Source organism: Haemaphysalis longicornis, unplaced genomic scaffold, assembly GCF_048455015.1.
Source record: "Haemaphysalis longicornis isolate Haplotype H1 unplaced genomic scaffold, Haemaphysalis longicornis Haplotype H1 scaffold_10, whole genome shotgun sequence".
Classification (NCBI taxonomy): domain Eukaryota; kingdom Metazoa; phylum Arthropoda; class Arachnida; order Ixodida; family Ixodidae; genus Haemaphysalis; species Haemaphysalis longicornis.
The window spans coordinates 143,193,675-143,202,158 of NW_027526204.1; positions in this window are offsets into that span (position 1 = coordinate 143,193,675).

Genomic DNA, 8,484 nt, shown 5'->3' on the forward strand with positions numbered 1-8,484 from the left:
CCGGGCCAGGCGCAACCAGCTGCAACGGCGGGCCATCCGGAGCAGGCGTCCGGAAGACTGGACGGCGTACCGACGGGTGGATGCACAGTGCAGGAGGAGAGCCAAGCAGCGGCGGAGGCAGAGCTGGGAGTCGCTCTGCTCCTCCATGGACTCACGTAGAGATCCGGCCAAAGCTTGGAGAGTCTTCCGGGCCCTTCTCCAGCCTTCCGTCACCAACCGGCACCCCCTGCTGGCCTCCGCCATTTCCTTGCGCATCACTGAGGAGGCCTTGGCAGAGCGGCTAGCCGACCAGTTCACCCCGGCTCTACCCGCCGCTGAAGTCCAGGTGCACCTGTTTCCGGTGGCTCCCCAGGACCCGCAAGTGGTGGCCATTTGCAGTGGTGACATCACACTCTGGGAGCTGCGGGCCGCCCTGGATCGATGCCCCAAGCGGCAAAGCGCCCCTGGTATTGACGGGGTGACATACCAAATGCTTCGGAACCTGGACATCACCCAGCTGCAGCCGCTGCTACAGCTCTTCAACCAGGTGTGGAGGGAGGGCAGCCTTCCACCTACTTGGCGGGTGGCCCTAGTCAGGCCGATGCTGAAGGTTGGTAGGCCGCCCACCGAGCCTGCATCGTACCGGCCGGTCTCCCTGACGTCCGCGGCGGGAAAGCTGATGGAGAACACGATCCTGGCCCGCCTCCAGTGGATTGCTGATCGTCGGGGCGTCTTCAAGGAGCAGCAAAGCGGCTTCAGGCGCCACCGCTGCACGGCTGACTCCCTGGGAGATGTGGTGTCTATGCTGGAGCAGGCCCGCCACGACAAGGAGGTGGCCTTCTTGCTCCTGCTGGACATGAAGTCGGCCTTCGACTCCGTCCCTCACACGGCCATCCTGGACGCCCTGGACAGCATGGGCGTTTCGGGGCACCTCCGAAGATACGTGAGGGCGTTCTTGACTAACCGGACCCTACGAGTCAGGGTGGGCCGAGCAACGAGCAGCCCAAGAGATGTCAGCTCGGGGGTTCCCCAGGGGAGTGTGCTCAGCCCATTCCTTTTCAACCTCGTCCTGGCTCCACTCCCGGACTGCATCCCAGCTGGGCTTGCATTTCCAGTGGGGATGGCAGTCTATGCTGACGACATCGCCATCTGGGCGCACGGACCAACGAGGCTACTCTCCAAGGTGAAGGCGTGTCTCCAGGGGGTGCTGTGGGCAGTCGCCGCCTTCCTCACAAGCCGTGGCCTGCAGCTGTCCGAGACGAAAACGCGGGCCATGATCTTCCACTCGAGGGGCTACAGAGCACGCAAGACGACACCACCGCTCACCTTGAACGGTCAGACTCTTCCGTGGTGCACTAGCGCCAAGTATCTGGGGCTCCTGATCGACTCCCAGTTGTCCTGGCTACCTGCGGTGAAGGCGCTTCGGAAACGCACAACGAGGGTCCACCAGGGCGTGCGGAGGATGCTGGCGCATGGACAGGGCTGCACACACACCGTGGCCCTGAAGGTGTCCCACGGTATGGCATCGTCCGCCGTCCTCTATGCTCTGCCTTTAGTGCAACTCAAGCCGCGCCGGTGGGAGGAGCTGGAGGTGGATCAGCGCCGGGCTATCCGCCTCTGCTTGGGCCTTCCGAGCACATCTCCGGTGGCGGCGACATACACGGAGGCAGGCTTCTGGCCCATCCAGATGCGGGCCCTGCAGGTGGGTCTCCACCACATCCACCGCCTGCAGGGCACACCTGACGGCGTGGCACTCCTTGAGCGCTACCGCAGCCGGCCCAACTCTCGGATGGGCATGCTGCTCAGTACGTACGAGAGCCACATCGCGTTGCCGCAGCGGCCACGCCTGGAGCCACCACCCCCAGGCACGGGGCAGGCTCTACGCATTGTCACCACGTTGCCGGGGGTCCGTAGTAAGAGGTCGACTCCACCCCAGGCTGTCCACCAAGAGGTGGCTGCCCTGCTGCAGGGCGACGCTGCCGGACATCTGCAAGTGTACACGGATGGATCTGTACAACAGTCGATGGGCAGAGCCGGAGCCGCCTGCACGGCCCTAGAACTCGGCACCAGCCAGGTGTGCAGCCTGCCCTTCCCTGGCTCATCCACCCACGCAGAGCTGGCTGGACTTCACTTGGCTGCAGATCTTCTCAAGCAGGGCACCCAGGCCCGGGGGGCCATCATCCTGACTGACTCACGGTCTGCCCTCCTCCGTCTGCGTGCCGCCGACCAGCCAGCCAGCTCTAGCGGCTACGTTGAGCGGTCGCTGGCGGCCAAGCTTCATGCGGTGGAAGCGCAGGGGTGTCCACTGCGACTTCACTGGCTGCCATCGCACGTGAACATCACGGGCAACGAGGTTGCAGACGCCTTGGCCAAAGGTGCTGCTCGCCAGGCAGGGGTTCCAGCCTCCCGGGATGTGGTGTCATTTGACGCTGCAAGGACTATCCTGGCACGAGTGGTGGAGGCCAAGCATCCAGATGCCCGAGTAGTTAGTGGCCAGGCCCCACGGGTCTTGCCCGGACGCATTAGCAGAGACGCCCGGTCGCTCCTTCTTCGCCTGCGGCTCAATTGCTGCAACGTGGGAGCGCGCTTGCACCACCAAGGCCGCCGAGCATCCCCCACCTGCGCCGACTGCCCAGAGCCCGAGACGCTAGAGCACTTGCTGTGCTCTTGCCCGCAGCACGACACCGCAAGGACACAACTCCGGGCCGAACTCCAGCGACTCGGTGCCCCAAGCCACAAGCTAGAAGACTTCCTGTTCCCCACGGGACCGGACGCCATCCGACGGGAGGTCTTCCAGCACCTAGTCAACTTCCTGGTTACAACAGGACTAGCACTGCGTTTGTAGCCATCGAGTCATGGACTAAACGAACGCGATATAGACTATCTCCCACTCTCCTAACGCTCTTCTCTTCCCCCTTCTCTCTTCCTATCCTTTGAAGCCCCAATCCCCTTCCCTGGACTGGGTCGTATGAGGGTGAACTCCCTGTTGAGTTCAACAATATCCCCAGGCCTTTTCTCTTCCCTCCTTTGTTAATAAATCACCACCACCCCACCCGAAGCTGGAGTACAGACCGCACCAGTAGACGGGCCATTTTGGAACAGGAGCCACCAGACTTCTGTGAGATGCGTCGGATGAGGTGGAGCATCTGTCCCGCTTTTTGGCGAGCTGAACGTATCCACATAGACGCTGACCCCGACGCATAAATTTCTAATCGAAGCACGCGAAGTGAGGTGGCAGTGCGTACTGGTCGCCCGCAGAGTTGCAATGCGATTGGAGATATCGCCAGTCGGCGACGGCCCCAAGCACTGGCCACAGGCAGAATAGCTGTCTTTTCGACGGAAAGTGTCAGTCCAGCATATTCGCACCATTTCTGCGTGTCAGACAAGGCTTGTTGGAGGCACGCGGTTTGCCGAGTCAGGTCTGAGTGTACAGTCCACACTGTGATGTCATCCGCGTACATCAGAAAGTGCATGTCAGGCATAGAGCCGAGATGCCAGGCCAGTGGTAACATAATAACATTAAAAAGGAAGGGCGAGATTACCGATACCTGAGGCACTCCGCGGACAGGCGTAAAGTGACCGTAACTCGTCCCGCCAACGCGAATCGAAAAGGATCTTTTGGTGAGGAAGTTCCGGAGGAAAGAGCAAACCTTGTCCAGGAGAAGAAGGCCTTGGAGAATTTCCAAGATGGCTCCGTGGCTAACGTTGTCGTATGCCTTTGTTATGTCCATGGCAAGCACTGTGCGCACTTTGTGTGATCGGCCGCCCAGTAACACCATTGACGAGAAGTGGTCAAGCCCATCCTCGGTACCCAGACGGGGCCTAAACCCGATCTGCGCCGGGTGATACCACCTGAAAGTGTCCATCCACCATTGAAGCCGGGTTGCCAGCATGCGCTCCAACAGTTTTCACAGGGTGCACGTCAAGGCTATTGGACGCAAATTAGGGAGCTGATCAGGTGGCTTACCAGGCTTCGGTATCGGGACGATATCAGCGAGGAGCCAAGATTCTGGTATGTCACCAGAGAGCCATACCTCGTTAACGGAGTCAAGGAGCTTGCTGAGGGCTGGATCGTCGAGGTTCTTATACACCTCGTACGTAAGGCCATCTGGCCCTGGAGCGGTCCGATGTTTGGCGGGATCAATCGCAGCAAGGAACTCGGCTATGGTGAAAGGCGATTGAATTCCACTCACGGCGTCGTCAGGAGGAGAGGAACCGACGTGACTCGGCAGGGGAAACGGGCACGGGTTGCTGGCTGGAAGAATGTCAAAGGCAGGAAACAAGGCGCGGGCAACATCGAAATGAAGCAGCTCTCGTGATGGATTCTTTGGTTGGCCAATACCGCACTGCAAGTATGTTCTACTCTGGAGGTATGACCACTTTTCTGAAATATCTACATCAACTTTCGGGTGTGCACTACGTAGGCCTAACGTTTGTGGTTTGGGGTGTACGGCGCGAACCGGTACCTGTTGCTTGGCGTTCAGTGAGCAATGTTTTGAGGGGGTGTCAGTTTGAGGTGTGAAAACCCCAAGATGTAACGCTAGGCTTAACGTCCTAAACCTCAAAATGAGAATTTAGGCATAACGTATTCTGGCTGACAGCCTTACGGCACGGGAGGCAACGCCATTCTCCTCGTGACGAATTCTTTGGTTGTCACCTGACTTTTCGAAACCGCTTCGACCACGTCAAAATTTACACCATCTTCCCGCGAGGGGAACCATGGGTTAGATGCGATTCATCGAGGGTTTCCGTTGCGTTTCCGTTGCGTTTCCGTTATGTTAGCGTGTCCATTGTTGTTGTGTGTCCCTATTTTACGCAACATGTTCCCCCGATGCGTCGCATCTACCCCATGGTTCCCCTCACGGGAAGATGGTGTAAATTTTTTACGGTTGCGCCGACCATCGCGATAGCAGGCCTGTTAGTCTCCATTCAAATCATCGGTGGTCATCGGAGGATGTCATCGGCGGAACGGCGGCGGAACGACTGAGCGGAGCGGCGCAGTTACCGCGTTTATATGCAGCGGAATGAGAGAGAGCAGCGCATAGCAGCGCATGCGCATGTGTTAACCGAGCGCAAGCTGCGCGCTAACCCGCACCCACGCACAGCTGGCACGGCGACGGAGCGAGCGCCGGCGAGCGCTAACACGCAGAAGGCGCTGCGGTGAGAGCGGCGCTAACGCACAGCTGGCGCAGCGAGGAGAATGGGGGAGGGATGCGGACTACGCCGGACGACGCCAGGGACAAGGCGAGTGAAAGAGAGGCACCGCATCTAAAATGGGGCAGTCGGATAGACGCCGGCTTCATAACGTGAGGTAGCCAGGGTTGATTTCTGCCATGGGAAGCGTTTTAAAGGCAGAGCACTTCTTTAACTCACGATGTCACCCGGCGTTGTCGGCGTGCCTCGGCGTCCGCAACAGCCGTTCCAGGTGCGCCTTCTCCCCCACACCTCCTCTCCCGCATCACGCTACCCTCCTCGCTCTCAACAACAGTTCCGCACCCCTCCCCCTACACTATATAAAAAAATAATACTTACCGGCGCCTGGTTTCGATCCCACGACCCAGCGCGCGGAACGCAAGGTACATGGTGGTCTACCCACTGCGCCACAAAGCCGACACAGAATGGGAGGCTGTTTTAAATGCAGAGCATTTCAGTAACTCACGATGTCACCCGCGTTGACGTCCGTCGTAGTCCGCACCCCTACCCCTACACTATATAAAAAAATACTATCCGGCGCCTGGTTTCGATCCCTCGACCCAGTGGGCGGAACGCAATGTACATGTTGCTCTACCCACTGCACCACAAAGCCGACACAGAATGGGAGGCTGTTTTAAATGCAGAGCATTTCAGTAACTCACGATGTCACCCGCGTTGACGTCCGTCGTAGCCCGCACCGTCGTTGTCCGCACCCCTCCCCCTACACTACATAAAAAAAATACTATCCGGCGCCTGGTTTCGATCCCTCGACCCTGCGGGCGGAACGCAATGTACATGGTGCTCTACCCACTGCGCAGCAAAGCCGACACAGAATGGAAGGCTACGAACACGCCTTATATCCTTGACTCATTCAAACTACGTCAAGAAGCTGCTGATACAACGCTTTCACTACCACCAACTCCCCAAACACTAAACGTTAACGCAATACACCCACCCCCTATGCGACGCATTTACTCGAGTCCCCCTCGCGGGGAGATGGGCCCTTTCTTTTTTCTTTCACTTCCCCCACAATCATTCACCAATATCGTCAGAGAAAGTTGGCTTTTCTGCACGGTGTACTGACGTACAACGGTATAAGTGAGTGCACTGAAGCTCGCTTTTAAATAGTTGCGTAGCATAAGAGTGACTACCCTCCTTTAAAAAATTTATCGGGATCGATCCGTGCGTAGGTTGGAATCGACTTAAAGCGAAGCTTCCTTCCTGGCATACCTGGGTTGAAATAAGCTTGCGTAGTGTTCGGGTGTTTGATGTAGTGGCTGGCTATTTGGAATGGTGAGCAGTTTCAAGTCCGTGGAAAAATACAAGACATAACGAGAAACGTTCCAATTATCGATCACCCGTTGAAAACGCATACCTGTCAGGTTTTCCAAGTTGTGCGGGAGACTCCCTAAATTTGATGGTTTTGTAGGATTGCACGCTGGAACAAAGATCTCCCTAATAGGACCCCGTATTTTGCCAAACCTTTCTCCCAGTCTGGCCACATTGCGCCGGACCTACATGGCCATCCAATCCAATCCTACAACAATGGACTTCGTTCTGCAGTGAAGAGCCTAAAAAGCCACGTCGGCCACTCGCGCAAGTTGTACTTGTCAATATCTAAATGCGAGAGGCAGCTCAGCATAGTAAAGAAAAATTGCACCCAGTTCCGAGAATCCCTGTCCGACACAGCCCTAAGTCGCGTTTTTTTGACGAAGTGTCGCAAGAGCGGACATTGATACGTTCGGCAGTATTCCCAGGAATTTTCATTTTTATTTATTTATTTATTTATTTATTTATTTATTTATTTATTTATTTATTTATTTATTTATTTATTTATTTATTTTGTACTGGAGATAGTTGTCCCCGACACGACGACATACCTTGCGCTTAGTGTGCGCCAATCTCCACTGTGCAACCGACGGGGTATGTGGCGGAGGAAGGACTGCTATGTGCCGCATGATGATGGCAGGCGCAAGGCGCTGGGCTAGAGAAGAGGAGGAACGGTCAGCCTCGCGAGTGGCTCGCTCTAAGAGAACGCACCGAGACATCGGTCTGCCCTGCCTTGCCCGTCTGTGGTCTCTGCCTCTTTCCAAGCGTCTTGCTGGTCCCCAGCTATAATCCTCCGTATAATTTATATATTTATTTATTTTTATTTATTTATTTATTTATTTATTTATTTATTTATTTATTTATTTATGTATTTATTTATTTATTTATTTATTCACGCCGTCAATCCCTCCTGACGTTTTTACTGGAGCAGGCACCGTCAAAGAACACATGTCAAACAGTTTTTTCCTCAATAGTTAAAGAAGAATTATAACGAAGTTTGACACGGAGTACGGGGCCTATAGCAACAAAGAAATTACACAACACAATAAAGGGAAAAATGATAAAAGATAAACAATGAATAAATGGTAGCTCTTGCTCAAAAACATACCCAAATCACAAACATCCACGCACATAAATTCCTGAAAAGGTCGGCGTCAGCCACGTGCGATATTTAGCAACTGATGCTTGTTTGTCCGAAATGATTCAGTTCCCCATCGGTTGTTAGTTAACTAAAAATGTATGTAAATTATAACATTCTGTTGCTATTATTGCTTCTAGTAGCTACTCTTGCTACTATTGCTTCCAGTCCCCTCCTCACCCCCCCCCCCCCCCCCCGCCTCCGGTCACATCTCCCTAATGGCATCCCGGCGAGCTCGGTAGGTAGGAAAACGCCACCAGCTCCAAGCGCAGAGAACGTAACACACGCTTAAACTGGTCGCTTCCCGGCCAGAACATTGGGATCGGTGGATATTACCCTTCTGCCTTTCCCTTGCCTTTGGTGCTCCACTCCTCTCATTTCTCCCTGCGGTTGTTCTCACATTCACATATTCTCAGACCTCCCGCGATAACTTATCGCGAGCGAGCAGCCACATATTAGGATTCCTAAGCGTATGTATTTTGACAAAGAGTAGAAAAGGTGAGGAGCACAATCTGCGTGAAGAGGCAGAATGTGGCTGCGGCTTAAGAAATAGTTAGATGCAAAAAGACTGAAAATGAAGGCGTATGAATCCCATGGAGGGCAGAGCTCAAAAGTTACAGAAGCGTGAAAAGAGAGTTAAACCGACAGAAAGGCAAATTATGTCCCTTTGTTGTATGTAACCTTAAACCACCCAGGTGTACAATGGGATATGTTTTATGGAACGTGTACCCAGGATAAACAGGACATCAAGTGGCGATTTTCTTCTAGAGTTACAAGAGACAGTGGTCATATAAAAGTGTTCCTTTAGGACAGATTCTGTTGGCCCTTTTTTGAGTCTGTTTGCC